At 33.3% G+C, this 12,653-nt stretch overlaps 1 long non-coding RNA gene across 3 annotated transcripts in view; it reads right to left on the bottom strand.

The window, feature by feature from the left end:
- LOC141379111 (uncharacterized) overlaps window positions 1–11,719 on the bottom strand; it is a 136,009-nt gene extending 124,290 nt beyond the window's left edge. For all 3 annotated transcript variants that reach the window (XR_015516835.1, XR_015516836.1, XR_015516834.1), the window contains exons 1-2: window positions 11,502–11,719; window positions 11,112–11,197 (exon numbers count right to left, since the gene is read on the bottom strand). This is a non-coding gene — a long non-coding RNA (uncharacterized LOC141379111). The remainder of the gene's footprint in view (window positions 1–11,111; window positions 11,198–11,501) is intronic.
- Window positions 11,720–12,653: the final 934 nt, after the last annotated feature.

Genomic DNA, 12,653 nt, shown 5'->3' with positions numbered 1-12,653 from the left:
TTGTGTTATGAAATTAATTTTCTAAAGTTAAATAACTAAGTGTTAGTTTTTAAGTCAGAAGCCATAACCTAAGTAGACAATTTGAGTTATTAAGAGCTATATGTTGTCTTTTTAAAATAAAGAAACAATTATCATGTTAAAAAGGATATTTGGCCAAGTGATGAAAAAATACGAGCGGCTAAAATTTATTAGACTAATAACGTAACTTAACTTAACATAACTTAATCCGACAACAGGTCAGCACATGAGTTAAAATATATGGGCTATTTGAAATGTATCCACATAATTTATTTCGCAATAATTGGTCAAACAACTTAAGATACCTGATAACCACATTGTTAATTGATCGCAAATCAGTGTGTAGAAACATTTTAGGCATACAGCTTAGAAACATTCACAACTAGGCAACGGCGACATCTATTGGCGATTTTTTCGAGTTTATGTTTGGAATGCACTTATATTAAAACTCCAAAGAAAATCACGTCTACGTTAATTAAAAATATAAAACACAATTTACTCAATCACTAGCACATCATTCGTTGTCTTTACTTGATACTTAAACTATCGAATAACAAAAATGTAGCAATATGTTCTTAAAAATATGTCAGCGTCAAAGTGATTTCTTTAAAAATAGACGAAGGGGTGCATTCTTGTTAGCCCAGATTGAGATACTCTTTTTCTGTTCAAAAACAGAAACAAAATTGGAGTGAAAACAGTTTGGTAAAATTCAAACAAATGACTAGTTATGCACGATTAAATTGTTTATGAGAGTTCATAGCGCGGTTTCAACAGAAGGCGAGAGCTCTCCTTACACAACCTCGACAGCTGACTGAAATATGGAGACAGAGGAATATGGATCGCAGCTGTTCAAATGCCAGCGCACAGCATGTGTGTATACTCGGAGGAGAGTGGGGTGTGCATGGAGATTATGTCAGTGATAAGTACAATATAAAGGCCTGCAAAGAATGGAGACCGAGATACCTGAACTTTAGGCTATGCGTCACAGCAGGATAAATGAGCCAATCGCACAAATGATTGTTTTATAAATTTCTATATAAATTCAAATCAAAAACGTGGACCAAAAGTTCAAGAATTCTAACTTTTGATAACAGATTTTGCGCTGCATTACAAAATATGATTTTGGCAATTGGGATTTAGCTAATTAGAAACATTAGTCTACTTCACAACGTAGATTTCATTCAAGTGAACTACCAACAACAACACAATAATGCCTGCTATTGAAACAAGAGCTAGCCTGGCCTAAAAAATAAATAAACTTATAAATAAACAAATTAAAATACACACAACTTTGAATATAAACTAAATATATAAGCGATATTTTGGATATTTATGAAACTTGTTAGGCTACACATTTTTAACTTATATGCAACCGCGACCTTCCGCGGGACCTCTGAAATGACGACCTCTCAAACCTTCAGAGAAAATAAACGGCTGCACGGGCCAAAAAAGGTTTATGTGAAGACGTGAATTAATTTTCAGTGTTTGGAAGTGTGTTTATATTCTGTTTGCTCTGTCACAGATGCTGCAGTAAAGTAAGTGTTTTAGAGAGCGAGATACAGGGAAAGTTAGTGACAGAGGCACATCTGGATCGGGTCACATTCTTACTGTGTGACAAACAGACTGATTTATGGATGCCCTAATCAAACACATGATCCCAAATCAGTAAAGCGACATTTTGAAAGCTTTTCGGGATACAAGACGTCAGCAAAACCACACATTCCTGAAAACACGGTGCTCAGCGAGAAGTTCATGAAACATATAATTTTTTGACCGAGGTTCAAACCCAAAGGTCAGACAGAGGCCAGCAGCACTGAGCACTTGTGAGAGTGAGTGTGGGAAATAGACCAGACCCATTAAATCACTGACTGTTGTTTGAAATTTATTTATTTATTTTTGCTCGATATGACAATGAATCACTCCAGTGAGAGTAAACATTCGGTGAGTACCTGACCATCAAGCAAGAATCTCAACTGTCAAAAATATTGCACTAAATACATAGCTATTAATCTCTGAATATAGTTTATTGATAGCTTTCAATCAAATGTTTCTTCAGTGCTTGTTTTAGGCACAGCTCAGCAAACAAGTCTTTCCTTGTCAACTATTTTTTTTTTCTTCAACAAATATGGACTATGACAAAATATTCAGTCAGATACACGCAGTCTTTGAATATTGAACAAAAAAACATATTCACATTTTCTCATATCAGCAGTTTGGTCGCTGAGTTCACTGAAAGCACCAATAAATATATTATGGCTGTCTAATGAAGCACAAACTGTTAGTTGTGGAACTTTTTTCTGATTGTATTTGAGTTCAGAAGATTCCATCTTACTTTGTAAACTCATTTACATACACTTATTTATTGACAAATAAAAAAAAAATTAAAAAAAACGGTCAAAAACAAGACAATTTTGGGAGTGACGGAGATCAAAGTAAAGCAATGTATTAGGACTCTGCTTTAAAATGGCACTTCAAACAGCAAACCTTTTCCCCATTTTCATGCAAGACTGCCACATAAGGAATTTTACTATCTTTGGGTCCACCTGGTCAGGTGATGTGTCAATCAAAGCAATGACGCTATAAAGAAGATGTCAGTCATGTTAAGGCATTTCTGTGCTATGCTAATGCTAATGGTGCTAGTTCTGCCTGGGCCTTTGTGGCCCATTCGTGATAAGACATAAAATGGCTGCCTGTTTGAAAGGCTAGGTTTAGGCTTCATGAAATGAATATATTAAACCAAGAAGGTGTGAAGGACAGAGAGATGGAGGGATGTACAAAAAAATGAATAACTGAATAAAATGAAGCAAAATAAACGAAGTGGGAAGAGTGTTCAAATGTTTAAAAGGGGGATAGGTTTCTCTCATGAAAAAAACATGAGAGAAATCTGACTGCGCATTTGGAATTAGTTTCAAAAATAGAAAATGGTTTAAGGTAACGAATGCGCATCATAACAGGTCTAACCTGAGGTTACCCTGACAGACTAAAGCCGGCTGGACTAGCTGATACAATCAGGTTCCCAAAGCACATAGAGGATTAATATCCAAGTGTAAGAGAAGAGTGTCTAAGCGCCATCACCACATGTGCTGTTATCTGTAATCCTGTTAAATAAACGTCATACCAACCCAAACAGTCTGGGCAGATGCACTGCAAAGTGAGACTGAGATCTTACAGTCCTCCATCTAGGGCTCTGTGAAGGAGACATGCTCTTCTGAAAGACTGACTAACTAATACCCAAACTCTGTCTTTCACACACACACAAACCAATATGCAGCGTTTGCACACAAACGCTGTTCGCTAAGTAGTCATTTTAGCACTTTTATGTTACAGTACACTTCCACAAGACCAATTCCCTAGAGCAAACTGAAGTTAACTACAGGAGTCTTGCTCAAGAACCAGAAAACCACATACTCATGAAAATGCAATGTTCAGACTGCAGTCAATTAAAGCTGGTTTACAGAGATAGTTCATGCAAAAATTATAAGTCATTCCTTGTGTACTTGTCCTCATGTCATTCCAAACATACAAGACTATTTTATTTCTTCTGGAAGGGGGACAAAAAATAGATACTTCTAAATCATTTTTGGACTATAATGAAAGTCAATGTTTTGGACTCAATAAGTAAAAGACAAAGGTAAAGCATTCATCAAAACATCTTATTCTGTATTTCGGTGGACAAGATACGTCATACAGATGCATTAGGGTGCAATAAACAACAGGGGAGAAAAGTATTTTTTCGTTTTTGTTTTTTTACATTTTCCTTCATAAATAACAGACTATACTTGAAATAAACTACTCACCTTTTTATATGAAATACAAATATAAATGTACTTATAAAAACAGTTTATATATTTCACTAATAAGGACAAGACTATATTAAATTAAAAGCAAAAAGACAGTATTATTATCCAACTGGGTGCCTGTGACAGTGTTTGGGGGCAAGAACACTGAAAAATAAATAAAGCCTTACTTCTTTTATAAAGTTACCCATGTTGTTATTAATATTCATTTTAAAACTATTCATTCAATCATTACTTTTCCTTCAGCTTAGTCCCTGATTATTAGGGGTCGTCACAGCGAAACGTACCAACTAATCTGGCACATGTTTTATGCAGCATTTGCCCTTCCAGCCGCAACTTAGTACTGGGAAACACCCATACACTCTTGCGTGCGCGCACACACGCGCGCACACACACACACACACACACCCACCCACACACACAGCGGCCAATTAAGCCAATTAAGTTCTTCCAATTCACTTACTGCATGTCTTTGGACTGTGGGGGAAGGCCGAGGTCCAGCCAGGACTCAAATCAGTGACCTTCTTTTTGTGAGGAGACAGTGCCACTGCACCATCGTGTCACCCCATAATAATTATTAATATTATTAATATTACTATAATAACAATAATAATAAGTTAAAAAAAATTCCATTCCAAAATGTCCAGTTCTTGTTTTGAGTCAAGAACAATTTTAAACCTAACTTGAATGAAATATTACAAGATGGGCATAATAAAGATCACTCTGGTTTCTGATTCTAAATGTAAGTGTACACTACCTGACAAAAGTCTTGTTGTCCTTCCCTGTGTAAGAGCAACAAATACTTCACTTCTAGTTAATCATTTGGAAAAGTGGCAGAAAATAGATTTTTCCAATGAATAATCTTTTGAACTGTATCCCAATCATCACAAATACTGCAGAAGATGAGAACTCAAATCGACCCAAAATTCTCACAGAAATTAGTCAAAAATCATGATTTGGGATAACATTCAGTATGGGGGTATGTGAAAGATCTGAGATCATCCAAGCTCATGGGAGTCATTTACAATATTAATTCTTTTTCCACTGCACCATGACTTTATATGCTATACTGTACATTATTTATGTTAAGTGACAAGACTTTTGTCCAAGCAAAGTCACACCTTACTGTCCCAATTAAATAATTAAAAATCAAGACATGATCTATAAAGGCAAACTACTACTGTTATTTCAAACACTATCAGTCCCAAACAAAGTTTAAAGTTCATTTCTGGAGTTTAAAAAAAGCTTGGCAACTTTTTGCAAAAATTTGCTCCAACTGACACTGGTACGTGGTTCTTGGAGCTCTGCTTTTTTCACATCTTAAATCTACAATTAATTTCATCTGTGCCATCAATCAGCATTAAAAGTACTTTATAGTAATAACTGAAGAAGTAATTCTAAATGAAAGCAACACAGATTTTCATTTGTAATATTGTAGTTTATATGTCACCCTCAACCACAAACCAGTCATATGTGTCAAGTTTTTAAAATTCAGATTCATACTTTCTCATAATAGTTCAATATCTGGTTGAAATATGATCATTTGAAAATCTAGAACCTGACCATTTTAAATATTTAACAAAGAGTAACTCAGCTTTAAAGTTATCTAAATTAAGTGCATGACAATGCAAAAGAAAAAAAATAATTTTGAAATATTTACAGTAAGAAAATTACAAAATATCTTTTTGAAAATCGATCATAGCCTATTCTAATGATTTTTGGCATAAATTTTGAACTATACAATGTGAACCTGGCTACTGCCAAAAATATAACTGTGCAACAAGATTAATTTTGTGGTCCAGAGTCACATATAAATAAATATTGCACGACTATATTGCACTGATAAGCTGAATTGCAAAGCTGGTGCAAATAAATCCTCTACAATTAGATGCTTTCTACACCGCTGCCATTTTTGTGTTTTTTTTTTTTTTTTTTTTTATTGCAAAGAAACAGCACATATTTACACATTTAAGTATGTATAATCAACACTAGCCAGTGGGTATGGCTTGTCAAAAATAAAATAAAAAATAATAATACATTAAAGAATAGAGTTACCTAATGAATTAATCAACTAAATTGTCCAGTTGGTTGGGTGGGTTTTCATTTGTTCATTATGTTTGTGTGGACAATAACAAAGACAGTAAGAAAATAATGCAGAGTTCTGAATTTTATGTCAACTACCACTTTTCTTCTTCATAGATGAGGTCCTAAATTAGCAGGCAGTCATCCATTAGAATGATATCAGTTAAGTTTGAGGGCGTTGTAGGGCATATAAGCTGTGAACAATGTATACTAATGTGATTTCAGCAAGCTTAAACACTCTACCACATGAGGTCTATATCGACCACAGTTGTTATGAAGCAAATCAAGAGAAGCCAAATACATGATGAAATTCACAACTTACAATAAAGCTGCCGTCATGTGCAATACAACATAGACTGACTTCAATGTTATCTCACAGAATGGCAGCAGCTGTTCATCTTTTTTTTTCCTTTCATTATGAATACACAGTAAAATAGGAACTCCTTTTATGATTTTTTTTCTCTGTTAGTTTGATTCCTTGATTAAAATAGCTTATAGCCCTTTTGATGAGATGAATTCTTATGCACAACCAGATTTTATGCTATGGATCGAACATATGGTGCTTTATTTCATTATTTAGACTACTTATGTGAATGGATTTTTCATTTGATTTTGTTTTGTTATGCTTTTGTTTGTATTATCTGACTAATTGTGTGTTTGTTGAGTAGATGAGACATAAAATGCACTTCCCGACCCCTTTAGATAAGCTATGAGCATTCGGTTGTGTTCAGGCAAGACTTAAAATAATAAACAATCCTGGTATATGGAGGTGAATTGACCCACCTCCCCATGAACCCTCAAAATGCAGCACTGTATTGCCTTTTTAACATCCCAGAGGTAAAATAATTAAAGGCAGTCAAAATATGGATTCACGCCTTATAGGATGGGGGGGGGGGGGGGATTACTGCATCTGAGACTTGTTTATGTGACATATGCTTTTCATTAAATGAGAAAGCTGTTGTTCTATACCAGTAAATAGCATTTTGTGCTGATTCGGTTATAATTTTTTTTTTTTTTTTTAATCCTGGTTGACTTATTTTTTTAAGCTGAATAAAATTAACCTTAAAAGTCAATTGAACTTACAGTATATTATGATAAAGTAACTTAAAACAGCTTGCATAACTTGTAAAATTAAGTTAGAACATGATTAACTTAGTTTAATAAGTTACAATGAACTAAAACAATCTAATTGATCACATAATGTTTTATAGTGTAGTTATGACATAAAATGAGATGCTAAGTATAAGAAATGAGATACTTTGAAATTTTTGAATAAGAAATCAAAGCTATGAAATTCTGTAGGACATAATTATGAAAAAAAAGTAACACTGATAGAATATCATGAAGCAAATCAATAACATGTATTGAATATATAATATGAGATAACCTATAATGCAAATCTTAATTGTAATTACAAGCAAAATAGGACAAAAGATAAAAAATATGTTAGGTTTATTATTTAAATAGCATTTAATAAGAACATAAGTTCCCAAAGTGCTTTCCAAATGACAACTTATTAAATGAAGTAGAGCTAAAAAAGAAGAACATAAAGTAAGGAAAGTTGGATTATCTCAGTCAAATTTGAGATGAAGTTGAACTTTTGACCTACAAAGTCAAAATTATGAAGAAATAGTGTAATAAAAACACAAAAAGATGCCAAACAGGATTAATAATTATAGGATAAAAAGCTGAGAATTAAAATAAAATTTTTGGGAAATAAAAACAAACTGTCAAAAGTGATTTATTCATTTTAAGTCATAATATAAAAAAACATGATATTTCTGAATTTCATAATTGTGAGGTGCTAAAATTGTGACATTAAAAATACATATAATAATGTCAACATTTTATTGCATAATAGCATCTTATAATTAACCCGAAGTGTGTTAACTTAAAATATTCTAAAATGTCATGATTATGTCTTTTTAAACATTTTTACTCGAAATGAGCTATCTAAAAATATTCCTTATTATTTTTGTTTGTTCGTTTTAGTGTTTTTAGTGCTGTTCAAGTTATGAAAAAATATGACATTACCCCTTCAAAACTTATTTTCTTGCTCAAGAAAAGTACTCATTTTAAAGCCAGTGCCTAAACATAGCCATTGTAATGATTTCAGTGTGACGTACAGTTGAAGTCAGAATTATTAGCCCCCCTACCCCATTTTTTCTTCTGGAGAAAGTTTTATTTCGGCTAGAATAAAAGCAGTTTTTATTTTTAAGCAATGTATTTTTCCGATAGTCTCCAGAACAAACCATCGTTATACAATAACTTGCCTACCCCTAACCTGCCTAGTTAACATAATTAGTTAAATCTTTAAATGCCACTTTAAGCTGTATAGAATTGTCTTGAAAAATATCTAGTCAAATATTATTTTCTGTCATCACAGCAAAGATAAAATAAATCAGTTATTAAAAAATTACTTATTAAAACTATTATGCTTAAAAATGTGTTCAAAAAAATTTTCTCTCCCTTAATTGGGGGAAAAATAAACAGGGTTAATAATTCAGGGGGGCTAATAATTCTGACTTTAACTGTAGGTAGATCAAAACAATTTTAAAATGTGAAAATTAAAAATGTAGTAACAAAGACAAATTCAGTTTTTATCAAAGACAAAGTTATGAAAGCTATTATATCACAAAAAAAACATGGTTTAGACTTTACAATAATGTGCTCTTAGTTAATGTTAGTTATTAACTGGGGAATGTATTGTTTATATAGAAACGCTTTGTTCCTTGTTTGTTCATATCAATATAAGGTTAATATTTCTTAATGTTATTTAATGAGGAGTTTAGTTCATTGTTAGTCTATGTTTACTCACAGTGAATTATCACATGTTAAAAAGCACAACTTTGCCATTTCATAATGCACTTGTAAATGCTGAAGTATAATTAATAAATACAGTACTGTACAGTAAGTAAACTATGTAAATAAATACATTACTAATGGAACATTGCTGTAAAGTGTAACTAACTGAATAGTTTCTCTATTGTACACAATAAAGTGAAATAGTGACAGACACATCATTTCTATATACAAACATTTAGAAATATCGTCAAATAAGTGAACATTTCTTTCATATTACACATTAAACAGAGTCAGATCTATTCAATGATGTGACTGAGTTCATTTGCTGTTGATTTCATCAGGGGTGATTCATAGCACACAAATGGCATTTCCTGAGAATGACCCGAGTGAACATTTATCACACACTGTGCACGCTTGCAAATCATCAAATGAAAGAACTGACTCCCAACCAAGGGCTCCACAATTACTAACATGCACACTGTGCCTGTCATCTGTTTAACAAATTACTATGATGACTATAATTAACATATGGTTGTCTTTGTATGAATGTGTATCCTAACGCCATTTTATTGCAGACTAAATCTGCAGTCTATCTTATCTTTTGCTGCCACCTAGTGATGAGTTATTATTGTACACTCCAAAAAATGCTGGGTTGTCAAAACCTTACCTCAAAAATGGACAAACCCAATATTGGATAAATTTTTCAGTTGCATTTAAATTACAATATTTACCACAGTTTTTAAATACCTCAGTTAAATATCTCTAGAATCTAGACTTTTTTAAATATGCTAATTATCTCTGACTGTTTTAAATCATATTTTAAAATATTTGCTTTAAGAAATTTAAATGATGCTCACTTAATTATATAACTATTTTTACAATTCTGCCAGGGTTATTTTTGTTACAACAGAGAATGAGTAATCACTTGTATTGTCTGCGAAATGCATTTTTAATGCAAGAAATATTATTTTTAATGTTTCATGTTAACTTAAAAAAAGTAGTACAAGCACAAACCACAATAATGTTTTGCCATCACATACTAACCAGTCACTTTATTAGGTACACCTCTTACTAGTACTGGGTTGGACCCCATTTTTTCCTTCAGAACTGCCTTAATTCTTCATGGCGTAGATTCAACATGGTACTGGAAATATTCCTCAGAGATTTTGATCCATATTGACATGATACCATTACACAGTTGCTGCAGATTTGTCAGCAGCACATCAAGGATGTGAATCTCCTGTTCCACCACATCCCAAAGATGCTCTATTGGATTGAGTTTGGTGACTGTGGAGGCCATTTGAGTACAGTGAATTCACTGTCATGTTCAAGAAACCAGTCTGAAATGATTCACACTTTATGACATGGCACGTTATCCTGCTGAAAGTAGCCATCAGAAGATGGGTACCCTGTGGTCACAAAAGGATGGACATGGTCAGCACACAGGCTGTGGCGTTGACACAACGCTCAATTGGTACTAATGGGCCCAAAGTCAAAGTGTGCCAGGAAAATACCCTCCCCCCCCATGTTTGGAGGGGGAGGGTTGTGCATTCAGAGATGCTCTTCTGCATACGTCGGTTGTAACGAGTGGTTATTTCAGTTACTGTTCCCTTTCTATCAGCTCGAACCAGTTAGGCCTGTCTCCTCCGACATCAACAACTAAGGCACTTCTGCCGATAGAACTGCCGCTCACTGGATCTTTTCTCTTTTTTGGACCATTCTCTGTAAACCCTATAACTGTGCTTGAAAATTCCAGTAGATCAGCAGTTTTTAAAATACTCAGAGCAGCCCGTCTGGCACCAACAACCATGCCACATTCATTCACTTAAATGACATATCATCCCCATTCTGATGCTTGGCTTAAACTGCAGCAAATTGTCTTGACCATGCCTAAATGCATTAAGTTGCTGCCATGTGATTGGCTGATTATAACTTTGCATTAATGAGTAGTTCGACAGGTGTACCTAATAAGTTGGTGTGTGTGTGTGTATATATATATATATATATATATATATATATATATATATAGAGAGAGAGAGAGAGAGAGAGAGAGAGAGAGAGAGAGAGAAAGAAAGAAAGAAAGAAAGAAAGAAAGAAAGAAAAGGAGAAGGAAACTGGAGCTAGCATATATCAAAATGTGATTGATGCTTTTCAAATTCTGTTTGTATTAGAAAAGTAACTACACTATTTTTAGAATGCATTTCATGAGACCAATCTTCTAAATTTCAGCAACATTTCATGGTTATTACTTTACTTCAAAAAAGATAAAATTATGTTATTTCAGAAAATGTTTTTTTTTACATGTGCAAATGTACAAACAGCGCAAACACTGCATCAATAATTGAATAATATAAGAAATCTGTAAGAAACACTAGACGTTAAACTTAATCATTTACGGAAACGTGTTACCTGTCAAATGTTTGATGCAGTTGATTTAGTTGTAGATATTTTATTGCTGATTGATTGAAGTTATCTCTGGGATAGTTGAGTCAAGCCTGCAACAAATAATATATGATGCAGTCAAAGCTGAAGAGGGCAGTAAATGTAAAGCTCTAAATATACTCACTGTAACATTTCAATGACAAACCCAAAAATAAATACATTAAAAAAAAAACTAAATAGCGTTCTACAACTGCCCAAGACTCTAAGCTATTCTAATACATGCTATGCTAGTTTGATTCACGCCGTGATTCATTCATATGGTAGGCCTACATGCTATCTAAGGGTTTGCGAATAAAGTTTTGGTACTTAATAGGTACTTTCGTGGTGTGGACTAACTTGGGAAAGGTCTTTACTTACAGTGCAGGACAGGTAAGTTAGGGTCGTCCACTAGCTTCACAACTCGCAACCGTTTTTATCACAAAGCCCCAATTCATCGCCGACGAATGATAAAATGCTTTCAAACGTGTTTGTTTTATTTTTATGATAAAAAAAACAATTCATCTAGCATTATTTGTTAATTCAATCTGTGAGGTAATTGTCTTTCATAGTAGGCCGCACAACCAAGCGTCTGACGTGAGTAGTCTGTTTGGTATACTCAATATGATTGGTTAAGCAACTCACTCGTAAAACTGACGTTCGCTTTACAGGTGTGTGGATGACAGGCAAAGCAAACGAGAAAACAGGCAAACGTAATGGTCAGGATAAAAAATATTCTTAAGGCTAAATAAATTCTTAATATTCACTGTAACTATATATTTCTCCAGCAGATGGCGACAGACGGTTGCAAAATCATTTGGATTATGGTTACGTCATTTCATAATTAGAAATATCAATCTATTTGTTTTGCTGTCAAATCGTTTATCTCTTGGAGAATCCAGAAACATACATCGTTATGTTTATTCGATAAATCTTATTCTTTTCATGCCAATATTCAGTTTTCTCAAATGTAAATTTATCCAGCAGTATCTGGATGCAGCCCTGATTATGCAAGCTAGTGTTGCACTTGCAATGTCAGACACAATGCACTCAATGGAGCTAGTGACGTCACTGTGAGGCAAATGTCCTGCTTCATTAAAAAAAAAAAAAAAAAAAAAATATATATATATATATATATATATATATATATATATATATATATATATATATATATATATATAGACAGAGAGAGAGAGAGAGAGAGAGAGAGAAGGAAACTGGAGAACACTATTTTTAGAATGCATTTCATGAGACCAATCTTCTAAATTTCAGCAACATTTCATGGTTATTACTTTACTTCAAAAAAGATAAAATTATGTTATTTCAGAAAATGTTTTTTTTTTACATGTGCAAATGTACAAACAGCGCAAACACAGCATCAATAATTGAATAATATAAGAAATCTGTAAGAAACACTAGACGTTAAACTTAATCATATACGGAAACATGTTACCTGTCAAATGTTTGATGCAGTTGATTTAGTTGTAGATATTTTATTGCTGATTGATTGAAGTTATCTCTGGGATAGTTGAG

This window comes from Danio rerio, chromosome 19 (genome assembly GCF_052040795.2).
Source record: "Danio rerio strain M-AB ecotype USA chromosome 19, GRCz13ab, whole genome shotgun sequence".
Classification (NCBI taxonomy): Eukaryota; Metazoa; Chordata; class Actinopteri; order Cypriniformes; family Danionidae; genus Danio; species Danio rerio.
The sequence above is the reverse complement of the archived record's forward strand: the minus strand, read 5'-3'. Positions and strand labels throughout refer to the sequence as shown.